Consider the following 26,697-nt stretch of genomic DNA (forward strand, 5'->3'; position numbering starts at 1 on the left):
CAAGAACTCAGGAAGTACAAGATAATTATAAGGATTCATGATCAAATGTACATAAAGCACTTCTATAACGTTCAGCTTGAAAACAAGAATTATCAACTATGTATAAGGCATCCTTTGCTGAAATCAGGCCTCTCAAATTGATTTTTACCAAAGCATTCAAAAGACATACCTTGTTTTTGTTTTTACTTAAGACAATATTAACTGCCTTCCCGCCACCAGAAGTAATCACAAGGGATTTTCAGTACTGGGTCCTTTCTCGGGGACTCGAGTTTGAAAACACACAAGGCCCCTTTGGGCAGAGACACTGCACTGAGCATCCTCAGGACAGAATCTGGAGTCACTCTTCTCTGACTCCCTGATGTCTACACCAGAGGAGATGCCTGACTAAATAGTTTGGGGAGAATGACAGTCAAGACAAAATTCAAGGTAGGTTCTAATACATATATGTAGTAAATATAACTTTTTTTTTTTCACAACTAGGAAGAATGCAATCAATGGAAGATCAAACTGAGTTTTAAAATGCAGAACTCTAGAACTGTTTTCAAACAAAGGCTGTTGGTTTTCAACTTTAAAACACCTTGTGCTAGCAAGACTAAAGAGAATGGAACACTGCTGTTCTATTGTAATAATGTCAGTAGGTACCTTGCACTAGAAACACAGCAACTGTTACAGAACTTTAACTAGTTCCCTTAGAGACTTTCACAGGTACAGAGGCAGAGATTTTGATTCTAATGCAGGCATTTCAGTTAGCAAATTCATTCCTCCCTCCTCCATCATACTCCCATCCTTTCACATTTTGAAAAGTTATCAAAGTACAGAAATCATAATGTGTAATTTGTAGGTTGTTTGTATCAATGCATTTTTACTCAAAAACTCTCTGTGAACATTTTAAAAAATATTATTTATTTATTTATTCATGAGAGACACAGAAGGAGAGAGGCAGAGACTTAGGCAGAGGAAGAAGCAGGCTCCATGCAGGGAGCCTGATGTGGGACATGATCCTGGAACTCCAGGATCACGCCCTGGCCCGAAGGCAGTTGCTCAACCGCTGACCCACTCGGATCCCTGAACATTTCTTTTTGAAAATAAAGCATTTAATTAATCAACACTAATGAATTACAAGTTTTTAGTAGGAATTCACCAAATCTCATACCACACTCTTTCAGTTTTTTTTTTTTTTTTAAGTACTGATTATGTGCTGGCCACACTGCTAAGGGTCTGGGACAGGTTGGGGTGTGTGAGAAGGCTACAGAGCTCAATAAGCCACAGGCTATGTCCACTTATAATGTACTAGGGAGAGAGATACAGCTAATTTCAGTATGTGTTCTCTAGGTGCAATGAGCTTCAGGGTGGGTATGTAGAAGAAGCACTGGCTGGTCTGCTGACACTTGGAGGAGATGTTTATTGACTGCCTATCCCACATCCAAACCCAATTCTACCTTCCCCTTCCTACAGCCCCAAAGCTCACAGCTCACAGCCAGCCCGATCCTTGTAATCTCCCAGTGCACCTGTAGCTTGTACCAAACTTGTGACACTCCTCTCTGGCATATGATTTTGCTTTTTTTTTTTTTTTCTTAGCTTTGTGTTGAGGAAACTTCTCAATTACAAGGAGAGCTCCTTGATGGCAGAAATTCTGGCATATAGTTCTGTAGAGTTTCCTTAATAGTGAGTACCCAAAGTCATGCTTACGCACTGGCTGTACGAAGCCTCACTTACGTGGGATCCAGTGGCAACTACAGTAAATTCACAGTGTATTGCCAGAAAAACATAGAGGCATCATGTCATTTTGGGTACTGGGGAAATATTCTACAAATGTACTTTGCGAAGCTTGTTGGATATGACAGACAGCACTGTGAAAAGTTCAGTTAATAACATTGTAACATTGTGAAAGACATTTTAGCTACCAAAGACTAAACCAGGAGTACCATAATCCAGCAGTTTAAAAGGCAGTCCTTCAAAATACAAGAACAAAGGCCATAGATTCCAAAACCAGGGTTTAACAAAAGCTACAATGGACAAATTGTTAAGCTTCATGTGTTTGCTCATGGCCCTTGGGAAAACTTTCATAGAGTATTTTCTATAAATAAAAGAGAAAATATTTAGCAGACACCAAACGTCCTTTCTTTACCCAGCTTCTTCCCTATTTCCCAATGATTGTACTTTATCTTAAAAACAAGTAGTAAGAAGCTTTGTTGGATCTTACTTTATTTTTGTTTCTTCACCCATAATAAAACATGACTATTGACCGTGTATTTTGGGATTTGGGAGGAAAGGGCCCCTTGTTTAAGGGTGTTTTGAACTAAATGAATATACATTGTTGTTTTTTCTTGGCACAGCTCAAGCTGGCATTTCCCCATCAACTATGATGAGTAATTTTATAGTTATATAACTAGATTTTGTCACAACATCTACTGAGAGTCACCACTATTTTCATTTGTGCATAAATGATGCCACAGACACAAGGGCTGCCTTTTAGTTTAGAACATATTCTTGGATAGCTTTCTCTTCATGCAGCAAGGAGAAAAAAAATCCCAACTTCATGGGAAATGACAAGAGACACTAAAATACTCATTACATCATAAACACTACCTTTTTAAAACTGGGAGGCAACTGAGGCCATTTTAAGTTATGGTCCCATTTTGGACTCCCATGACTTCTTTTAAGATCAACATACATTGGGTTTTTAGGTAGGTAAGGTAGTGTCTGAATATCCCCCAAGAACGTGTAGAACGAGAATATTCCAGAATCAAGTAATTTAAGTGCTAAGTATAATAAGTATAATCTCAATGTCCAATCATATTGCAGAAAGATCCATACTGTCTTTGTTTCTTCCTTATAAATACTCCAGAATCTATCCATGTAGAGATTCTTGATGCTTCTAGTAACACAAAGATAATTCCTCACTTGGATGGCAAATGTGATCATCACATCAAAGAAGGACAGAATACTGTTTTTAGGTCACTTTTAGAAGCACACAGATAGGTCAGTTCAACCCGAATCAATACATAGTAAACAGAGAAATGTTTCTGGCCACACTGCCAGGGGTGAGGAGTAGGACACAGTCCTTAACCACGTCACCCACAAACCTAGTAGGAGGAGTGAGAAAAGCAAAGCAACAACTGAAGACAATATGACAACTGACCCATCAGAAAAAGGTCAAAGATCCACTAGGGGTACAGGAGAGGACACCCAAGTGGTCTTGAAGGGTTGAGAAGAAACTTCTATAAGAAGTGGCCCTTTAGTTATAAAGGATTTTACCAAATAGAGCAAGGGACTGGAACTGACCCAAAAGGAGGAAGAGCATATTTAAGAAAATGCTGATTGGAGGGAACCAGGCACAGTTAGCTGTGTATGATTAGGCACCACTTTGAAGTATGTAGAAGGAAGGAGGAGGAGGAAGGCAGGAAAGGTAGGCTGGTCCCAATAGTGAAGGGAATGGTACATCATACCAAGGATGGCGTGCACTCACAGGTTTTGGAAGGCGGAAGTGACATGGCCAGTTCTGTGTGCAGAACGATGACCTTTCTCAGAGTGTGAGGCTGATGATGTAGAGGCAGCTAGAAGCTTCCTACAATATCCAAGAAGGAAAGAACAGGGGCACGAACTAAAAGCAACAGGGAAGCAAAGACGTGGGCAGGTCCAACTGAGGTACAGGAATTAGAACGTACAGGATTTAATGAGTGCCTGACTCTATAACTGGTAGAAGTAAGTCCAGACTTCTGCAGCAGCAGGGCCTAAGGACAAATGCTGGCACTGTGCGTGGAATACATATGAACACATGAGCCAGGAATTTCAACCAACAACTCCCTGGGGCTGCACTGCCCAGCTGCTGCTACACTTGGATGAAGGCCTGTCTGCTGCCCATGGGGCTGAGCAGAGCCCATGGTGGCTCCTGCCTGTTCCACTCACCTCTCCTGGCTTCATTCTTTCCTTGCTCTGAAAGTCCTGGCTGATGGAAGGTTTGTGAGGACGAGCAGCAGCAGAGACACTTAAATTTATGAACTGTCACAAACTGAGAGCTATATGGGAGCATATCATGGGAAGAAGTAGGGCTGTCTTATGAAAGTAGTCAGCCCCTAGAAGGAAAAAGAGACTAAGAGCCCTCATGGCATTCTTGGCACACCCTTTGTCTATTAACTGCATGGTATTGGGATAATTTATAGCTACTTAATGGGTAGAACAAAATATATACCCTGACTTGTTGAACTGCTGTGAATAGCCACCAGATGAGCTCTTTAAGCTCCCCAAACAATTTAGAAGGAGCCAGAACAAAAGGTCTCAATCTTACTTCAACTGCAGTAATGTTAAGGCCTCTACAAAATTTTATGCTTTGTTATTTTTTCGACAAATGGATCTGTTTCAAATCACTGTTTATAAAGCCTGAAAATGAACTCAGGCCCAGAGATGCCATCTTTGTAATACTGTAATACTGTAGGTGCACAATATTAAGAAACTATGCTTGGATCTTCATCACAATTTTCCCACATGGAATGTTTTTCTGATTAAAAGTAAGACTGATATAAATAAATAAAATCTTTAAAAAATAAATAAAGCTCTCAAATATAATGTGTAAAAAAGGAGGAAGAGAAAAAGAATTATAGTAAAGGTTTTCCTCTACAATTATCATTAGGCAAGATAAAAACAGGTTTATTATACATATTTGTTCACATAACTAGAATATTAGAGAAGATGAGCAATTACCCAGTACCACACAATTTAGTGGCTTAGAACCAGGATGAAAAGCTTACACCCAGATTGGGCTTGAATTACATTACAACCTCTAGGTTCCATAAGGGAACTTGTGAGTTGTCCCAGTAGCTGAAACATACACTGAGGGATCTTCTTATCATAGATACACCTTTTGGAAGAGTTTACTGATTCTTCGGTGTGTATTCAGCTTCTTCAAATTCTCATTTTAAATGAATAGGCTAAAATAGTTTTAGGCCCAATTAATGCAAATCCTTAACTGATGAGAGAGATATTTCCTCCAGAATCTGATAGTCCAGGAAACAAAGCAAACCTGGAAAATGAATACAAATAGGATAGATGCACTGGTGGATGGTGCCTTTATGTTACCAATTCAATACCCAAAACACATTACAATGCAGATTGAAAGGGTTAAGGTGCTGTCTTGGCATTTTTCTTGAATCTCTGACATCATCATTTATTGGATTCTCTACACCTGTAAAACCTAAAGCTGGTTCAGAAGCACCTCTGTTTATGCCTTTCTCTTCCTGTCCCTATCACAAGATGTTTTTTCCAGTATCTCCTCCCTTTTAAAAATGTGTCCTTTCAAAATATTTTCCCTACTCTCTTGGAGTATGTGCATAGGGAGATTCACATTCTCTTTCTAATACAATTAATTTGTATTACCTGCTAATCTATAGCACTACTTCTGCCAACTTTCATTTCTCATCTTCATTTCATCTCAAGCCCCATTTCCTCAGTTCTTGATGTGTTCAGTATATAAGCCCCTATACCCAGAGTGAAGTCAGGCAGGGGCTGACAGGCATCTGGAAGCCTAGACACATCAATGAGTAAGAACTCTTCTCTGGCCTGGAAAAATGGCCAGAGGATCCCATGGGATCAGGGAGATGTTTTATTGAGGTGCTGACCCCTAGCTGCCTGCCTGCAAACCCGGGCTGGCCAACACTCTGCCTGGAGAGTGGAGGCAGATACATGTCCACTGTGCAGCCTGCAGAGTATACTGCTCTATAAATCAGAAGCAATATTCTTAACACGCTTTCCTAAATATGATATACGGCCCAACGCAACTGCCAACAGATACATTTTCTTGTGGATTCCGGTATACTTTGCAAACTCTTAAGGCCTTTGTAGTGAAAGTGCCTTTCTCAGTTTCCCCATTTGATTGTACACAGCTTCCCAACTGGCCAGATGCAATGCATTTGTGGGCAGTTTTCCATTGACGTGATGTAAGGGTGGTTGAATATTTTGTGCTTGGACAGCCTGTGATAAAGCTATTTCACTTATTTTGAGTATGAAGGACAGCATTAATAGTACCCAACCAAGACACAGAGTAATGTCTAATAGGAATACATCCAGTATTTCAAGTGATGGCCAATGCGAAGAGGAATTTGCTACTGGACTCTCTGCAGCCAGAGGAATCAGATAATAATACAGCAAAGGGTTGAAATCAGGTTCCTAGGATAAGAAATACGGCATGCCCTAGGGTTAAAGTCGAGAACAGGAGTGTGGGGGTGATCTGTGAAGAGGGCACTAGTTTATCATTTTAGTATTAAAACCCACAAACCCTTTCCTCAGTTTTGCCATTTACCAGTAGATGACTTCTGGGAGTCAGCTGATCCTTCTTAGCTGCACACCCAGCTGGTAGGTCTCTTCTGACCTACATTCTATGACCAGGATCAGTGGGAGTGTGACTGGGGCTGGCCAAGGGATGGAATGGTGAGTGGAGAAGAAGAGGGAAAGAGCAGGGAGTTTTTTTGTGTACAATGAAGATCCCATTGCAGGAAATCCAGTCAGGACAGAGAACTGTGACTGCCCCTCAGCCATTCGTGACTTGGTGATAGCCCAGGAACCAGCTTTGGGCATCATATGGCACATGGTACCTCGTTCTCCATAGGGAAGGCAACTTCTTGAGTGTTTCTCACATCCTAAGCGATATAATGAAAAAGAAAACTTACTCAAGCTCCCAAGGCCTTTAGACCTTCCAGACACCCTCACCACATTCCTGAGGTGAATCAGCTCATATTCCTGTGGCGCTGTACCACTGAGAGGCTGATCGAGGCATACTACAGTTCCTATCTGCAGCCTTGAAATCTTCATTTCACTTGGTAATTCACTACAGAGAGTTCTTGTGTCTGCTCTTACCATTTGGGGGTATAATTTTTATGAAATTCCACTGTGACAAAACGTGGTGGGTGCTCAAATATTTATTGACTATCCTAGGAACCATGCGTTCCCCCCTTTTTAATGACTAGTAACAATCTATGCATGAGAAAGCTTCAAAAAAATGAAAATAAAACACAAACACTTTAAAATTATCACAATGTACATTTCCAGAGGTCCTTGGTTCAAGGGTAAAAAAGCCAGAGAAGGCCTTCCTGTGGACACTACAGTGGTTGGCCCCTAGCAGTCTTGCAATCTTCATTTCTGACCTCTAACCCCCTCTTGCTCCCTGCCAGCCACATTGGGCCCTGCTAATCCTGGAATGTGCCAAGTATATGGAGCCCTTGTACTTACTATTCCTTCTGTCTGAAATAAGTCCCTGGGATGCCTGCAAGACTCACTCCCTACATTTCCTTTCTCAAATGTCACCTCATTAGTGAGGCTGTCTCTGGTTATCCAGTCATTTTACAAAAATAGTGCTCTCCACCCTCTATCACTTCTTGTCACCTCTACCTTGCCTTTTTCTTCATCCCATTAACTACCCTGTTCTTACTAAGATGTGAGCTACTGGATAGATGGACTTCTGTGGTTGACACTGTTCCTGTAGTATCCTTGTGTCTAGATATATGCTTTGCTCATTGTGAGGGCTTAGATATCTGCTGAGTGAATTTATACTAGTTCTATGCCCTCTCATTTAGATATATTACTAACTTATTCGGCATCTACATTTGCCCTACATATCCTGCAAATTCTACCCATTTCTTAGAAATCCTGGGTAACTAGGTCTATTCTTTACCACGAAACTAACTTTGAAATATGAACCAAGATTTCTTAAAAAGTCAGTCTTCAGAAACACATTCTTCCTTATAGAGAGCTCTGAGAGGTGGAGCTGCTCCTAACACAGCCTGGGAGCAGAGGCTTAGGGAAGTGGGTCTATCAGAGGACTGGGGTCTGCTGTCTGACATGAGTAATGAATCTGGGGACTATTCTCTATGCCTGAAACATACATTCTTTTTATTGTTGAGATGAAAAGCAACTGCCTACTTAATTTATACATCAAATGTTGAAACCGTCCCTTACTCCTTATCTCTCTGCTTGTTTGACTAAGACCATTCAAATTCCCAGTGTAGGAACTGGATTACTGAGGGTTTCTTCTTTCAGTGGAGTAAAATTTCATCTATTTGAAAAAATATGCTCAATAACTGAAAAGGGTAGTTACAAAAGCCTTTCCTCCTTCCTCCTTTACCAGCTTATTATCACAAAGCAGAATTGCATAATGAATATTTCTCTGAATCACATATGCCGTTTTTCATAGACACTAAGAACTGGATCTCAGTGAAAAACGGATCAGAAGAGATCCTGTAATTCAAACTCTATTCGATTTGTTATTAAGAACTCAGTAACAATGTCCCTTATGCTCACCTAGCACTTATGGTTTATAAAACACTCCCACAGATGGTATCCCATTTGAGTCTCATACTACCCTTGGCCACAAGCAGGCCTGTATGGTTCTTTCTGTCCACACTGACAGTGGAAGCAGCAGAGGCCAAGGTGTCAACCTGAGAGCAGAAGCTCCTCACAGAACCTCGTCTTCTCTCACTCCCTATGCAGTTATCACCAAGTGAAAACCACAGCTTGGCCAAATTGTCTAAATGTCTGCTCTGTCATAATTGTCATTTAAAATTATTTCAAAACATGGCTATCATTTAAAAAAATATTTTAAAATTTTGGACATAAAATCGATATCTTTCAAAAGATTTAAATCCAGATAATCTTCTAACTTGACTTTAGTGCATATCCTAAGATCAATCTTGCCCCCAAATTAAGTGTTTTTCAATGCGACAATACAGAAAATTACTTTAACTAAAAAACAAAAACAGAAAAAAGTTGAAAATATGGATTCAGTGGTTACTACACAGAATTTGGAAGGAAGCTTTGCTATTCCCTCAGCTTTGATGGGAAAGGGCTCTGAGTACACTTGCCAGATGTTCTCAGTGATTTCTCACCTGTGCAGTCAGATGCAGCTAAGTGATAAAAAATCAGGAGCCAGTTATATCAGTTAAGCTGAACTCAAAAGTATTTATGAGGCCACTATTATCAGTTTACTACCAATTGCTATGGGCTTAAAAACATTTTTAAGACCAGTTCTTTACCCTAATGGTGCTTAGAATCTTGGTGATAACTGCATACAAAGCAATATGTAATTAAGCACTAAACAAGGAAAATACCGCAGAAATTCAGAGGAAGGCCAGCTGGAAAGGTCATAGAATGTTCCCTGGGGTTGGTCAAATCCTGAAGGATGAATACAGGAGACAGGATAGTTTTCTCAGCAGGAGTAATGGCTTAGTTTAGACAAGTAGGGATGGAAATAAACACAGCATGCCAATTAAAAATAAAAATCTATGTTATAGTATGTTTTTGCAAGTCTCATACAATGGATGAGATGGGCATCATCATCTCAAGAACTCTGGGATATTAGGGTACTCCTTCAGAAATTCTATTTAATAAGGGCTGCTTAGGAGAAATGATAGAGAGGATTCTGGGACGAATGATCCATTACTTAGGAAATAAAAACTAACACACCAGTGAAAGAAGGGGAGACAGCCATGACATGGAGGTAGGGATGAGATGCTGTAGGAAGGTGAGAAGGAAACAGACGGGGAGAAATGCTCTGCCCTCAGTGAAGCGAGGTATTGATAATACTCAAATGTTTTCTAGAAACTAATTTCAAGTTCCTCAAAAATGTTTTCAGATGGAGAAAACCAAGTTACCTTTGGGAAGTCTAACAAGAGCAAGGCTCATTCAAGAGACCAAGTAATCTAGGGTTGTCCTAGCTCTGAAGGAAAAAAACCTTCCCTCCAATTTGGGACCGACAGCAGGAATAGCACAAAGGTGGGTGGGGAGAGCCAAGAGTAGAAGCACAGGCATGATTAGTGAGGGCAGCGCAGCCCAGCGCCTGGCTTCCGGAATCGAAGCAGAAATTTACAAAGCGAAGTTAACACCAGCAGCTGAGAAGCAAGAAAGCTTAAACAGTTACTAGATGTTTAAACCATCCCCTGGCCATCCTGGAGTCTAATGACCTAGAAGAAAGTCCTGGGTGAAGCTTAGGGCCAAATACTAATGCAGTCTTTACTCAAATACCTCCCCATGCTGAGGACCAGGGAAAGTGGGTTTTGCATCTTTAAGAAAACCCGATCCCTACACATCTCCTTACTTCCTTACAGGGGAGCTTGGCCATGGGGAAGAAAGGAATTAACTAGTCAATTTGGAATAGTTCCCACTTTCACAAATAGTATAGAGCTCTTGCTAGTTCCAAGAGGGTACAGAAAAGTACAGACGCCGGGACAGATGCATCCTATCTTGTCTAGGAGAGGTACTGCTCTAATAAGCCAATGAAAATGAAGTGAATTAGCCTCAGCCAGGGCCCTCCAATCCTAAACTGGGTGGGACCTGTCAGTGAGTAATTCTGGAGCACTTTACTCCAACTCATTTATTTCCTTAAGGAGCAAAGCCTTCCCTTCACACTTCTGGCACCATCAGCCAACTCAAATCCTCATTGAAAGGAAAGATTTTGAATTATATTTGAAGACCTGTTCAGCAAACTTCCTCTTTTCACAGATTACAAAGAGCCAATTTCAGCCCAACCTCTAAATTACCTTATAATCCAGAATTAGGGAAGTCTACCCTGTTAGCAATATCATTTCAGCCTCACTCCATCCCCAAATACTTCTGCCCAGAAGCTGAAAAACCGTTAGGGAATCAATTCCTTCCTTCTTTCTTTGATGCCTCTCTTACAGAATGCATGCCCAACAAAGAAATTCTGATTTTCTCCTCCACACACAGCTCCGAGTTTGGGCTTTCCTACTTCTCTGCTGCTCTAGGTCCCTCTCATGAAGGACGTGCAGTGGAAGTCAGCATCTCAGGTCCTGCAAAGTCTTGTGCTCAGCAGAAGCCTTGAGAGAGTATGCCTTCCACATTCTACAGTATCTGACAGACAATCTGATTGCATGGGAGTTGCTTCAGATGCCTTCTCTCCTTCCCTGCCCACATGGCCACCACATCCCCGGTCTGTCCAGCTTTATGTACTCATCATCTCTGACTTGGCACCACTCTACTAGACCCCTTCCTCACTGACCTGCCTCTACTTCTTGCCTGCCTCCAATCCACAAGCCACACTGTTGCCAAAATCAGTTGACTCTAAAAGATCTGACTTAAAACATATTCTATGTCTTTGCCAGTAGTATAAAACTAAAGTCCTTGGTAGGACATACATGACATGATCTGACTCCTACTCACCTTTCTCACCTCATCTCTGGAACTTCTCTTGTCCCTCTTCTTTCCTGACTTCCCCGTGTTCCCCACAACACTTCTGTGCCTCCAGCTGGCTATGCTGCCTTTCATAACCTTGCATGTCTGGCAAACGCCTACTTGGCTTTCAAGTCTTGGTTCAAAAGCCCTCTAGGACTCTCCTAGGTAGCCCCAGACACTCTTTTTCTGATTTTTACCCATACCTTCATATTTCCCCTGCAATTACTTTTCACCACCATTAAGCTCTCAGGTCATCAATATTTGTCAAATGGATTGGTGAATTAATTAATGAATGGGTGAGAGACACTTATCAGAAGATACAGATTCAGAGACATTGGCATGTGGGCTAGTGACGCAGTCATGAGGAAAAAGAAATCACCCAGAAAGAACAAACTAGACCACAAGATGAGAAGACCAAGGTTAGAACTCAGAGAAAAGAGTGACAAACCCTCAGGGAAAGACCATTAAAAAAAAAAAAAAAAAAAAAAAAAAAAACCATAGGGAGAACTAGGGGCAGTATCTTGGCAGACCAAGGCAGAGGATATTCAAGAAAGAGGAATGGTTTGCACCAAGCTAGTCCTTTACAGTGGTTTTAAACAATAATTATTCCATCATTTTATAAGGACATTTTGGGGAAAATCTTATAAAGTTATACAAACAGGAGCTATACAACATAGACAGTTTAGTTTTTATTGAAATGATTCTTAGTCAAGTCTTATTGTTTCCAATTTCAGATTTTGCCAGCTCAGGTCTTCCTTTACCATGTTGTCTGAAAAGTGTATTTTTCTCTTACCAAGTTTTTCTGACATATAGTATAGTTTCAATGCAGAGCCCCTCTCATAACACTAAAATAGATTTCTTTAGGTTAGGTTTTCCAGACACAGAGATGTCAACTTGACCACACTATAAGTTTTTATAGGACAGAAATTAAGCCCTATATTTAAGAGAGAGTGAATAAATATGTTTGGAAAGAATGACGGAATTTCTTAAATTTTAACACAGAAGTTAGGTCATCTAGTATTCTAGCTGTCATCCATACCCTGGCAAATACGGGGCCCTATGGCAAACATTGCTAATTGATTTCGGCCATTTCCCAGCTGAGTCTGCACAAGCCCACAACACCCCACAAGCTACGAGCAACTGGTCAGAGCTGGCCCAGGTGCCATTACATCATCTCAAGTTAACTGCATTAGATTTGAGCTTTCATGGCTCTCTGTTCATGACTGCATGGGATACAGCCAGTAGAGCAGCTTGTCTGCTAAGATGACAATGGGCAGAAACAAAGTAGTCAAAATGTGACTTAGCCCTTCTGCTTTATTGTTTATGCCCTTCTTCTATCACAAATTGTGAATAAGAGCTTCTTAAGCTATTCATTTCACAGATATATGTGAATGCCATTTCAGATCAATTCAGAATTGAATTATATACCATGAGGGTTCCAGATTTCTGTCACTAACCACGTCTGGCTGGACACCCTTTGTCAAACAGCTGTATGAAACTTGGGGTTTAGCCATACACTGCTTTTTTTAGGAAGATAAATCTAGCAGCAGTCTGTTCCTGTTTAAAAATGCTTAGCTGGTTTCCCATCATTTATCTATAACAGGATAAACTCCAAACTCCTTTGCATGGCATCAAGTTCATCACAATGAAAGGACAGTTTCATACCCTTTCTCCTGCCTCTGCTCATTATTCCATCATACCAAGTCCTTCTTTGCATAACAGTTGTACTAGTTTTCTATCACTCCTTTCTATGACACTAAGTCATAAACTTAGTGACTTAAACATACAAATGTATTGTCTTTCGGTTCTGTGGGTTAAAAGTTCAAAATGGATCTTACTAGGCTAATTGGAGAGTTGGCAGTGCTGTGTTCCTTCTGGAAGCTCTAGAACAGCATCTGCTTCCTTGCTTTATCAGCTTCTAGAGCCTATCCACATTCTTGATTTGTGGCCCCCCTCCATCTTCAAAGCCAGCAATGGCCAGTCGAATCTTTTTCACATGGCTTCACTCTAACATGGACTTCTGCTTTCCTCTTGACCCACACGGACTCCAGGGATTACACTGGACCCACTGAATATTCCAGATAATCTCTCCATCTCAAAATCTTCGACTTAATCACACTGGCAATGTCCCAGAGTGGACATCTTTGGGGGAGGGCTATTCTTCTAACTACCACAATGGTGTTCCTTCTGCCTGGAAAGTTCACTTCTCTGCTTGGAAGACTTCTATCCAAATTCCTGGAGCATTCCTTAAGATCCTATGGACATGTCACTATTTTCATGCTCCCCCCTCCTCCAACCCAAGGAGCTCATTTCTCTTGTCTCCTTAGTCCCATATGCAAATGCCTCTCCTGGAGCACTTACCTTGCACTATAGTTTATTTGTCCTCAAGTATGGACAAGTAGATTCTGAGTCACTAAGTCTTATTCATTTCTGCAACCCTTGAGGCCTAACTATTAAAGACTGTGGGGAAGAAAAACGAATATGACATTTTAATGAGTGAAGACCTCATGTGAAGGCCAAGGCAAGACAATAAATTCATAGGGCTTCTGTTTTGAGTGCAGTTTAGATACTAGTTCCAACAGCTCTTCACTGGGTCTTATCACGTTATTAACCAAACCCCTTAATCCTTCAACCATTCCAGGGAGGCATTATAGCAAACTTAACCATTTACATCTAAGGATATTTCTTTTCTTTTTTAAGGATATTTCTAACTTTAATGTGAGTTGCCATTGATCACAAAATGTCAGTTTTAAGTATCCCCCTGGAAAGCTGCACCCCCAAGGCTTGGTGAGGTTAGCAAGTGATGTTATTGGAATGATTTCTGAATTCCAAAAAATGACACTCAGCTAACAAATCAGACTATACTACGTTGGAGGTTAAAAGCGACTTTGCCACACTATGTATTTAGTATTTTAGTACCTGGGAAGTTGTCATTAAAAAAAAAAAAAAAAAAAAAAAGAAGAAGAAGAACAAAAGGTTCGAAATTAAACAAAATTAAATAGCCTCTACTACTCAACTATTTAAATTGCAAGCCAAATGACACGTTAAATACATAATGGCCACATGAATCCAGGAAGATCTATTTTTAAAAGCCAGTGGTTTGCTATGAATATCTAATGTCACTGCCAATAACATACAGTTTAGAAATTGGATAACAAGGAAATGAAATGAAAAATTACATGCCTAGCAGTTGAGTTGAAAGAACGCAACAAGTGCAAAAAAGAAATGATCACCTGTTTCCTAATTTGAATACAGTCTACTTTGCTATTTTTTCTTAATTAGCAATAATGAAACCCCTCTTCAACTTAAATCCTGTCAGTTTGGGTCATTTTAGTTTAGAAGATGCCATTTTCTTGTGGAATTCCTGAGGCAGCAAGCAGTGTTTAAACATGCCTTTGTTAAATTTCACTGCTTTGAGACACCTGGGTGGCTCAGTGGTTGAGCATCTGCCTTTAGCGCAGATCATGATCCTGGGGTACTGGGATAGAGTCCTACATGGGGCTCCCCGCAGGAGGAGCCTCTGCCTATGTCTCCGCCTCTCTCTGTGTGTCTCTCATGAATAAATAAAATAAAATAAAAATAAAATCTTAAAAAAATTTTTTTTCACCGCTTTTCCTAACCTTGAAAAAAAATGAGGTTTTTTTTTAGATCCAGAAGGGGACCTACTGGCCTTTACTAAACCTATATGCACATATTCCTAGGCCTTGCTGCTTCCTTTAGGTTAAGAAGAAGCCAAAGCTAAAGGGAGACATTACTGCCTGCCACTTGGGAATGCAGCCTGAGAACCAAGACCTGCTACACAGGATAAGTTGCACAGGTATGCAGTACCTGGAGGCAGACTTTAAACTTGACACATTTTTAAAGAAAAGGGAAGCGCAATTTCTCAAATATTTACATGGATTTTTCTCAAACTTCTAAATTTTTCTATGAATGTACTTAGAAGTACATTTAAGAACAATGAACACCACCAACCAAACCCTTTGGCTAACATGGAAGACTTCAGGCCCAATTTGTAGAAACACTAATCATGCTGTTGCTATTGTTGTCTGGACATTTCAAGCGTTCCTGTTCTTAAATCTTGGTTATGTGCAGGCAAGCATAAAGCCCACTGGGGAAATCACTGAGTATCTGGAATTAGAGCTGGAACCATCTCAGGCCAGAACAAACATTAAAGGCTATTCACAAACCATTGAAAAGTCAACACATCTCCAAAGTCTATTAAGGTCTGTCAAGAATGCAAACAAGAAGTTTTGTAATAAGCTTAATAAATAAAACAACTGAACCTACTAAGTTGTACTTAGGGAAACAGGCTTGAGGATATAGCCTTAGGGGTAGAACCGGTTCCTACTAGAACAAGGACTGTTTACCTCGCTCCCATTAAATCCAACAATCCTAAGAGTGGTAATGGTACTAAATGTTTAGGAAGAACCAAGAGCAGAAACCCCAGTAGGATCTACAAATTGCATTTTTCTGTAAAAGTAAAATACCACGAGGAACTACATCGTTCTAATGTTCTCTCTCTTGAATATAAATCCTCTTCCATCCTGTATTTCATCCTGAACAATTTTACTATGTTCAGCATAGTAGCAACTGAAACAAATGTGTTTCATCTAGAAGCAGAAGTGAGAAACCTTTACAAAAAACACTGAGCTTCTCCAATGCTAGATTTCCAAGTTCTTCATATAAGCTAACACAAAATAAAGATTGCTACAGTAACCAAACTTTTCTGCTAGCAAGTTTCCCTAAAAACAATGACAATTCAACCATAATAGATTATTTTCTACAGTGTGAGCAGATAATGAACCTACATTCTTCTTCTTCTTCTTTTTTTTTTTTTTGCTAGCTTGCTTTATAAATCTTGCAAGTTGCAAACTCAAGTTTTTTGGAGGCGAAGGCAAGTTAATAGTCGAGCTTAAAATAAATCGGCTTTGCAATTATTATTTTTTTTTTTTAAGTCGATGAAGCACGTTTTCCCCATTCCACGCCATGAAGCAATTCGATGTCAACTTGCTATGGAGTCAAATGCGACAAACTCCGCGAGCTCCCGTCGCGAGGCGGCGGCTTGCTGCACCCACAGCCTCCCGCACGCCTGCAGCACCAGGACGCTGCACTCTTTAGGCTCCGCACGCATCACCCGAACTCAGGGCCTCTGGGCCACGGGACGGTAGACCCCACCCCCCCACCCCCGCCCCGGGGAAACTGAGGCACGCTGATCCGAGCCACCTGGCTTCCCCCGAAGGCCCCCGCCGCCGCTCGGCGTTCCCCGGCGCCCCGGCGGCTTGGGAGGCTACTCGGCAGCATCCTGTCTACACCGCGGTCTCGGCCGTAGAAGATGATGGCACAAGCCTGTCCGCAGCCCGCAGGACCCCCGGGACCCCCGTACTGGGACCTGGCGGAGCCTCCATCCAGCACCGCCCGAAAGTTCCTGGGCCCCAGCGGCCGCAGCCACCCGGCCGCCCTCCGCGCGCGGGTTCCACCCCCGCCGCCCCCCGCCGCGCCCCCGCCCGGGCCCCCGCGCCCCCGGCCCCCTCCGCGCCGCCTCCGCGCCCCAGCTCACCTGACGCCGCCGCGCCGCTCCGGGGGCCGCCGAGCGCCCCTCGCCATGGCCCGCCCGTGCGGATGCCGCCGCTCCGCCCCGCGCCCGACCCGGCAGCTCCTACCGCGGGCGAGTCGCCTCCGCCGGCGCCGGGGAGCTCCGCGGGCGGGGGCGGGCGCTGCGGGGCTTGCACCTGCGGCAGCCGGAGCGGCCGGTGCCGAGCATGCCCAGTGCGGCCCGCGGGGGCGCGGAGGGGGCGCGGGGGGGGCCGGGCGGCCGGGGGCGCGGCGGCGGCGGCGGCGCGGGGCCGCCGGGGTGTCGCCGCCGGGGTGTCGCCGCCGGGTTTTCGCGGCAGCCACGGGGAGGGGCGGGGCGGGGCGGGGCGGGGCGGGGCGGGCGGGCTGCGGGTGCGGGGTCCGCCTCCAGCGGGCGCGGGCTCCGGGGCTCTGGGTCCCGCCCCCGCTCGCGCACGCGGCTGCCGCGGGAGCCCGGGGCACCGGCTCTGACGCTGCGGGGCGGGGGCGGGGGCGGGGCTCCGGGGCCCCAGCGCGCCCTCCCGGGGTGCCGCGGCGCCCGAGGCGCAGGGAGGCCCGAGAACAGGTGCCCCAGGGTCGCACCCCGGGGCGGACTCCCCCCGGCGCCGAGGCCACCTGGAGGCCTTCCCGGGGCTCCGCTGTCCGTGCGGGAGCCGCGCAGGAGCAGGTGGAGGAGGACGCGGCAGGACCTTCTCTGCTGGCTTCTCAGCGGTGGGGTTCCAGGGATTTTTAATTTTCTTCTGGTTTGATTATTTACAGTTTCTAAGTGTTCTCTAGTGGACGATATGGAGCTTTTATAATAAGATATATTATTCTAAAATTATTATTTAAAAACAGCTGCAGAACTTCGGCAGCGCGATCCTACGATGCAAGCAGCGCCCCCATCCCCCCGCCCCCCACCTTTTATTTATTCATTTATTTAGTTTTTATTTTTAAGACTTGCGAGACGCTATTTGGGGCCGGGACCGGGCTCCTCCCCCCTCCTTTCGGGCCGCCCCGTGGCCCCGCCCAGACCGACCCTTTTACTCCAGGACCGCCCCCTTCTCCGTTGGTTGCTGGGAAAACCCGGAAGGGTGGACTCTCAACACCTGCCGATCCCGGCGGCTCCGGTGCGCGCTGGGCCTGTTCCGCCGCCGGGCCAGGGCCGGCTCACCAGGAGCGAGGCGTCTCTGAGCCGCTCCCAGCCTCTCCCCTCCTTCTCCCCGTCCTTGGCAAACCAAGCAAAGTAGCACCTCCGACCCCCCGCCCCGAGCTGGGACCTGCAAAGTGGGTCAGGACTGGACTGAGCATGCTCCGGACGGGGCCGGGATGCCGCACGCGGCCGCCTGTCGTTGCCCGAGGTGGATGGAGCTGCGCTCCCGTCACGACACTGAAGGTCAGGAGGCAGGTGGAGGCCGGGCCCTGGAGGTGCTGTAGCTTCCACACGTGCACAGGTCGCTTCGACCCAGGCCCTGGTAGGGGAGGCGAGGGCATGGGGTCTGGCTTGCGAGGGACCCAAAAAGCCGGATTTTTTCCTAAAATTTTGAAATTGGAACTATTTTAACATTGGCTTTACGGCATCTCCAATAATAACACATATTAGCTCTAAGAACTTCTCAGCCCGTCTTTCTTTCGAGAAACCTACATCTTTTTTCAAGTATTCTTTACATTTGCACTAGAACCCTAAATGTTAACTCTCTTTATCAAAGATTAAATGTTTGTGCTCAGTTTCAAATAATTCCACGGTATTACGTACCTTTCTTTTTTTCCTTCTTTCAGACCATTCACTGCGACTCCTGTCCACCTCTCTTCAGATTCTCAGAGGATCAGCAGAATGCTCTCGTGCTATCTTAAACAGGCTTGAGGCAGGTGGGGGAAACTTGCTTTTAACGCTCTGTCACAGAAGAGAAGACTGAATTGGAGAAAGATTACAGGAAAGAGATTTTACAGGCTTGAGGTGAATAGACCCAAGAACCCAGAGAGAGCCTTGCACTGAGCCCAGGCAGGTCAGTAGATAGATGTCCGTATTCTGTCTGAGGAGGAAGAAACTAGACAGATGGGTCAGCTGCCCAGTGACGTTTGGTATGAGAGTGGGAGATACCCTCACTAAGAGTTGGCTTCATTTCGACCTCTCCTTCTCATCCAGCCCAGGTTCAGCTTCAGCATGATTGGAGACACCATCTTTAGTGGAAGGTCACCCCTGGGAAGAGCTTGTGTTCCCCCTAGGCTCTGACTTGTGTTGGGTCACCCTCATCCCTTGGCTTTGAGACCCCATTGCTCTTGGTACTTCCTGAGCACTGCTCTTGATCCCTATAGACATCTACACCGCAAATTTCTGGCTGAGGAAAAGATGGGTAAGACATTTCTTTAATAGTTCATACCGCCTTTCCTTCCCATCTGAAGCTTCCTGGTCCCCAGTTTTTCTTAGTTTTCTTGTCTTTCTGATGGTTCCTTCTCATCTTTGTTCTCCAGGTTCATTTCCTTTGCACCATCCTATTGTAAGTGTTCTGTCCTGTGGCACCTTCCCTTCTGCTTTCCCTTCTGCTCTTCCCATCCGATGACTGTCACTAGCAAGGTGGTGTTCAGTCGATGTGTGCACATGAGGCTGTGATAGCTGTTAATTGCTGCAATTCTTTCTGGTCCATCAGGCACCTATTCTGATTGGCCCATGTCTATGCCTGACCATTTGTCTCTACTGATTATTAATATTTTTGAATATTTTATTTGCCCCAGATATTATACTCCTCTCCAAATCTCCCTGAGTTCAGACTCTTATATGTAATCTACCAAGTATCTTAATGGCTGTGACCCTCAGGAAACTGGAGCCCAATATGTCACAAACAGAATTCATGTGCTATAGCTGCTCTTCTACTTACATGTCCTAACTTGGTTACTGGTACTCCCACCTTCTCAGTTCTGCACACCACAAATGCGGATGCTATCCTCGATCCACCCATCTGCCTTTCCTTTGTCATCCAGCTGGTTAGTGGTACTGTCCACCCTGCCCTGAGACGTCTCTGCAAATGGACTGTCCACCTGCACTGCCTTCTCAGGCCCATCATCTCTTCCAAATGAGTCTTCTCCCTCTGTATTTCCTCCAATCCAATCTCCATGCCTCCTCAGACTTTTCTTTTTAAGCAAATTATATTTTAGTGTCTTTGCTGAGCCCTTAGAGCATGGGTTCTTAGTGCCTTCAGGATAAAGTCCAAGTTTGAAGCATAGACTGGCCCCTATTTCCCTCTCCAGATTAGTCTCCAGCCGGTGTCTGCTGGTGTCCCATTTCCTAGCCAATCTGTACTACTTGCTATGCATATTCATGCCTCCATGTTCCTTTAGTTTTTCTGTTCCTCTTTCCTCTTGTTCACCCCTTGACAACTGTTAAGCCTCAGGGTCCAGTTCAGGCTGGGTCCCTGTGACTTCCTCAAGATGACCTCCTCCTGAATATTTCAACTGTATACCTTGTACTTTGTCTTCATTTTGACACCTAACCTTGGCTTATTTTTTTTTTTTAACTCCTCCACTACATTGTATGCAATGTGACAGCAAGGGCTTGTCTTGATATCTTTGTATCTTTGTATTCAGTAACATTTTACCTAATAAATGAATGATTGACATTTGTACCCATACAATATTTAAAGCTCATTAATTTTTAAAATCCTTCCTGAGTATTGTAAATAGAATGCAAAGAAAAAATATCAGAACAGTCACATCACATACAACCTGCTGAATGGTTATGCCTTTTTGAGGAATATAAGCAAAATCTCAGATTTGACCTTAAACCCAATGCATTTTCTTTGGTTTCAGAAATCCAGGAAGTGTGTTGTGAGCCAGATGTATTATCAGTCTGAAACTGCACAAAGCTCAGCATTGTATTGCTAATTAATCCACAAATTCCATTGTTCTCTATCACTGTGTTTTCTTCCATGGGGCTGTTAAAATCCTCTAATTATATATTTAATCCTTAGAATAGATTTTGTTTATTTTTTTCTGTTGAAAGTTTGGCACCTCTGGAAAGCAGATTAACCTTTTAGGAATGAACATAATTTTTACAGTTTTACCAGCTCCCATTGTCTGCCCAGAGCACCTAGAGCTTCCTGTGGAGGGGACTGACCACCTGCTTTAGAAACCCCCCAGCAGATGAGGAACACATTCCAGACCTCAGGGAAAGAATGGTCTCTGGGGCAGCAATTTTAACAAGTCCTCAAGGGATTTCACACACCATATTTGAGAAATGTAGTTCTATGTCATATGGATAAAAGGAAAAATAGTAACTGTTAGTCTAGAACTTCAAGTAGCCCAGATACTGGTTTTCTTGGGCAGACAGATATATATGAGTGGAAAGGGTATCTGTCTGTTTCAAAAAGTGTCATCCTTTGTGCTTTTTAAATAGCCTTGACTTATTTTATAGTCTGAAGAAAATGGAAGAGCACATAGTAAGGTAGCTTCTTGTTTTTCTCTGTGCTGAAGCACCCAGGGATCTTACTCAGTGACCGTGTTGATCCACTTGTTATTCACCAGCACCTTAATCCCCAGTTCAGCCTCCTTTGACAAAAGGTGAGGAGGGCAGTGGAAGTTCTGACCTTACCCTCTTCCTGGAAGAGGACAGTAAGAGGTCTATGACTCTGCATTAGGCTTTTTCCTTGTTCCTGCAAGTCTGAAAGGGCACAATTAGGAAGGGGCATGAAGGAGGAATGAAAGAAAAATACATCTCTCCACAATCTTGTGATTTGCTGGCCAAGGAGAGGGAAGCATCTTGAGAAGTATGAATCAGTACTAGAAAAATATTCCCTTCCTCATTAAGGGTTTAGGCTGAGCCCTTGCGTCGGTCCTTTGGAGGGGTGTGTGTATGTGTGTGTGTGTGTGTGTGTGTGTGTGTGTGTGTGGTCCAACCTGTTAGCCAGCGGCAGCAATCAAGAGAACAGATGGCGTGCCTGCAGCTCACGTGGGGCAGAAGCTTCAGCTTCAGGGGTCATGCCCTTCCTAGACTCCCTGTGAGGCGGCACCAAAGCCCTGCCCTCCTGGACCCTTTGCCAGTCTGGAACATTAATGACCTTTGCAGCCAAGCCTCCCACTGGCCAGGGCCTCCGTGCACACAGTGATTCACCTGTGGGAGGAATTACTGGCAGGTTAAAGGATGAATCTCGGATTCGTTTCCTGTGTGTAGGGGCTTTCTGAATGGTAGATGGACATTTGCGCAGGAAGGTTAGAAGAGGGGACCCCCTTGGTAAGAGGTGCGAAAAGAGCCCTGGAGAGGCCAGGCGGGCAGATGGGGTGAGTCCTAGAGGGACCCCTTTGTAAAAACTTGACCTCACAGGTGCTTCTCTCTTAGATTCTAGGAAAGGTATGTTTTGCACATGGCTTAAAATTTTGTTTTAGTTTATGATTTCCCTGGGAAGGAGGGAAGGCCCAACATCCAGCTTCCCACCATAGTGGGGGAGGAGGTCAGTGTTGGGTGACCCAAATATCCAAACAAATCACTGTGCAACAAGTGGGAAAGCAAACATCTGAAGGAAGGCAGCATATTCTCCAGGAGCCCCACAAGTACAATCCTTTGTCCCTGACACTTGACAGGGAGGTCACAGTACCAACTTCAAAATGCTGCTCAGGCCCGTGGGGCTCTCAAGCCCAGGTGAACATCCTCAGCATCACTGTGACCTCAGCTGGAGTAACCGGCTAAATCTGTACAACGAGAAATCCAAAATAAACTCAGAAAGTTGAATTGTCTGCTTCTGAGCTGGTGATTTTTGTGCCTCTCTCTTTTGAGTAGTGAATATACTAGAGTTGAGATGGAAGGGAAGGAAATTCTACATTTTTTTCTTTTTATCTTGTGAAATGTGCCACCAAATGTCTCTGTGTAGACACAGGGACTTCTGTGAGGGCAGAAGCCAGGAAGAAGCCCCAGGGTGTGGTGGGGCAAAGGGCAGAGGATGAGGCAGGTGATAGGGGAGTACAAGCTCTTTGGGGAGCTTAGGGAACTTCTAGAAGCATAAGAATGGAGAGAATAGGGGATGCCTGGGTGGCTCAGCGGTTAAGCATCTGCCTTTGGCTCAAAGCATGATCCTGGAGTCTCCGGATGAGTTCCACATCAGGCTTCCTGCATGGAGCCTGCTTCTCCCTCTGCCTGTGTCTCTGCCTCTCTCTGTGTGTGTCTCTCATGAATAAATAAATAAAATCTTAAAAAAAAAAAAAAAAAAAGAATGGCGAGAGTAAGATGCTGGTACCGCAGTAGGTAGAAAGAACTGGTTTTCACTTGGTAGGATTTGAAGGACACTAGAAGGCTAAGAAGGCCCTCATTATATGGATATCTGGTTTCCTTTCTGGGGCCTTCCCCTCTGCTAAGCCAGGTTTCCCTAAAGCTGTGGTCCAAAGTCCAGGTGCTTCCTCGAGAGGCTTCATAGTGGGGAGCGTGAATGCTTTGGACACCAACAACTGAATTGTCACTACTGACAATTCGAGAGGATTGAGAGGGCTGAGAGGGTAATGAAATGTACTCTTGATCTTACAGTGGTGGTTTGAGCCAACCCTAGGAATGAAGTTTTCTAACAGATTGAAACTCTGTTCTTTCCCATCACAAAAGACACAGGGCAATGTCCTATAGCCTTCAGTGTGATCCCTGCGCTCCCTCTCCCAAATAATAAATACAATTTCTGCATGTAATTACGGGAACCATAGTGTTTAGTTCATTCTCCACCATGGTTCAGTGTGTTTACAGATCGTTATTTTCACTTAGGGACATGTGGGGTTATGATATAACTGGTTGGGGATGCCTGGGTGGCTCAGCGGTTGAGTGTCTGCCTTTGGCTCGGAGTGATCCCAGAGTCTTGGGATCGAGTCCTGCATCAGGCTTCCTGCATGGAGCCTGCTTCTTCCTCTGCCTGTGGCTCTGCCTCTCTGTAAATAAATATTTACAATATAAATATTATTATTTATAAATAAATAAATAAATAAAATCTTAAAAAAAACAAAACCTATGGTCATCTGGCTAAGGGAATAGGTCTCTCCATTTGAACCATACTTGCTTTTCAGGCTTGTGTAAGCTTCCCAGCTTCTCTTTAGTATTTCAATCTAATCTAGTATAGTTTCTGGCATACAATAGATGCCAATAAATTTGTTGAATTACATGCTGGGTATTGGTGTTAGAACTACACACTGGAATGTCTTAGAGGCAGGCATCTTAAAATACAAATACCATGAGTCGCTTGGCTGGACTGAAATGTCATTCAGACTTTGGGCTCAGTCTGCATGACTCGGATTCTGCTTTTCTTTCTGATGAAGTGTTTCAGATCTGTTACCAGCATGTTTCTCCCCGATTTGGGTCAACTGGCACAAAGGCAAAGCTGCTAATAAATTGTGGGTGAGTGTAGGGTCAAAAGCATGAAACATTTTGAAGAAGGTTTCTGAGGAATAGTTAGTGGCCATTTTTCAGCATTGTGGTTTATGGGTTCTCTCTTGTAATTTCGGCTATTAATTATATGTAATAGCATTTCTGCTAATAATTTCAACAAGTCTTCTTTTTGCTTTTGTAGGAATTTTAAAGATGGCTTCATTTTGAAATTAACCAACCCTAAAACGTGAGGAATTCTGTGATTATATTTATGAACTAAATGGGCCAATTTCCTTTAAGTGAGCTGAAATTACAATTTGGTACTCACAAGGCTAGAATGCAGGGTGAGGTGGCTCAGAGGTACAGCTAAGAATCATTAATAAGTATAATGGCATTGGCTAGCAATGACAGGGAGAGAACAGAGTGGAGTATAAAAGCACTCTGCATGTCTGTCTTGATGTGATTGATTTCAGTGATTTATAATTCTGTCTGTGTGATTTGGCCTGTAGGACTAATTATTGAAAATGGATCAAGCTTGAAAGGGGAGTATCCAGCCCATCTTTAGGAATCTTCTACTGTTACGTGAATATTACATTTAATTACATTAAAAGTCCACTATTGCTTATTGCCCATAAGAGACACAGTAGGTAATGAGTTCACTCAGAGCAGAACTACCTGTCATCCCTTAGCCTTTACCAGCCTATAATTCATTTGGCACTGAGCCCCAATTCCTAAGGGTAAAGCAGGAGAACCAAAGGGATTTCTGAAGGTGGTAGTATTACAAAAGAGCACCAAAACAGGCATACAGAGGAAAATCACACTCCCTCACCCTGCCTTATGCTCATTTTATAGATTAAAGTTAAGTATTTTAAAGTCACTGGATACTCTTTTTGGAACTAGGGTGGTTTGCTTATAAAGGTCTTAATCTGGATATCTGTCTCTGTCTCTTATTTTTGTTTGTATTTACCCTCACACTATTTTTCTTGAGGGTGTTATTTGCCTTCCTTTTATAATATTAAGAGAAGGCTCATGAGAAAACTAATGGGGAAATGGGGAACCGAAGACATTATGGGAAGAATCTGAGAGACCTCTCGGATACAAGCCAGGCTATAGTTCTCCAACCCCATTCCTGTCGCCTGACTTCCAGGACCATTCCCAAAGACCACATGCTTAAATGGGTAGATCAATTTATTTCTTATAAGATTCTGGCTCTGGCATAGGTTTCCTTTAAATAGTAGTTGTTCTTGAACCTAAAATATTTAAAATGTGATATGATAGGCAAGTCAGAAACATATAAGTCACACAATTCAAGGATCACTGGCTCTTTGATGCCAGTGTTTAGTTTGTGAGACCTACTTATGAATGCATTTAAATTGTTAAGAAACTACAGTAAGAAAGTAGTATTAACAGGCAGCTTCAGAGAGGCTGCTGTTTTATCAGATCCTTTCCTAGGCTTCCCTTGTTTAACTTCCCCAGCTTCCCCTAAATCTCCCCCAACCCTGCTCCCCATACACCTGCCTCCTCCAGGGTCTCACTTTCTTAGGAAAGGGCCTCTCAAGGTGACTTCGGTGGCATGGTGGGTGGGCATCTGCCTCTGGCTCAGGTGTGATCCTGGAGTTCTGGGATTGAGTCCTGCATTGGGCTCCCTGCGGGGAACCTGCTTCTTCCTCTGCCTGTGTGTCTCTTTCTCTTTGTCTCTCATGAATAAATAAATAAAATCTTAAAAAAAAAGAAAAAAGAAGTGGACCACTCTTCAGCAGTGCTTAGGGGCCAAGAGGCTGAAGTCCAAATACAAGGGCCAAAACAGGCTTACAGGTGCTCAGGTTTAGCTTGGATGGGGAGTGTGGTAGGTCCCTGCTATGCTCCAGCTCTTTCTTGGCTCCTGTCTTCTGTCATCAGGGTTGAGGGTGATGAAAGAATGTAGTTAGTAGTCTTTTGCCACTGCCCTTAACTACCCCTGCCCCCATCTCCCAATCCCTTGTGGTGGCACCAGATGGAAGCCTGGTGTTAGGGCCGAAATGATTCCCTGTGCTCTGATCATCTCCACTTCACCAAGCATGGGCTGATGACCTGGTAGTTTTTAGTGCTGAGGCACTGTTACACCTGACCCAGTCCTAGTAAAGGTATCTAGCATCCCATGGATCACTCCTGGGGATTTCCTCAGAGCTCCTCAAATACCAGTAGGACTCAGAGCCACAGCTCTATCTGGAGTTGTGGTTAGAGCTGTGAGTTTCTTTGAAGGTCTAGAGGTGGGGCCATGGAGTGATAGAAATGAGGATTTAAGAAGAGGTTATGTATATATATCTTCCCTTCATACCCTATCAACTGAATGCAACTTTTTAATGGAATAATGATCTTTAATAATGATCTTTAATATCTGTAAATGCACATTGTTTTAGAGTGAGATAATTTTTTTATCCTTTGCATTAACTGTCAAGAGTATCGTCCTAAACATTAAATATTAAGGTGACTGTGGCTCACCAGCACACCTGTGATGATGTGGTAAATTGAGTAATGTTTTATGAGTTTCAGTATGACTGGTTCTTAATGTCATCACAATAAATTAGCCATATAATTCATGAGTTTTAGAATGAATTAGGTGTAATATTTTGGATCAGTGAAACTAATATTGCAATAAGAGGGGAAAT

The 26,697-nt window shown here is 43.6% G+C and overlaps 1 protein-coding gene and 1 long non-coding RNA gene across 3 annotated transcripts in view; one reads left to right on the forward strand and one right to left on the reverse strand.

Moving 5' to 3' along the window:
• The window catches only part of MFAP3L (microfibril associated protein 3 like), a 38,068-nt gene extending 21,203 nt beyond the window's left edge, over positions 1–16,865 (reverse strand). The window contains exon 1 of one of the 2 annotated variants that reach the window (XM_077868553.1): positions 16,733–16,865. The gene's annotated coding sequence lies outside the window, so the exon portion shown is untranslated. The remainder of the gene's footprint in view (positions 1–16,732) is intronic. The other variant, XM_077868556.1, reaches the window with a different exon arrangement.
• Positions 16,866–17,307: 442 nt separating this feature from the next.
• On the forward strand, positions 17,308–20,356 carry LOC144295903 (uncharacterized). The gene is made up of 2 exons (XR_013363023.1): positions 17,308–18,121; positions 18,505–20,356. It is a non-coding gene; the product is annotated as an uncharacterized LOC144295903 (long non-coding RNA).
• The last annotated feature ends 6,341 nt before the right edge of the window (positions 20,357–26,697 follow it).

Source organism: Canis aureus, chromosome 24, assembly GCF_053574225.1.
Source record: "Canis aureus isolate CA01 chromosome 24, VMU_Caureus_v.1.0, whole genome shotgun sequence".
Classification (NCBI taxonomy): Eukaryota; Metazoa; Chordata; class Mammalia; order Carnivora; family Canidae; genus Canis; species Canis aureus.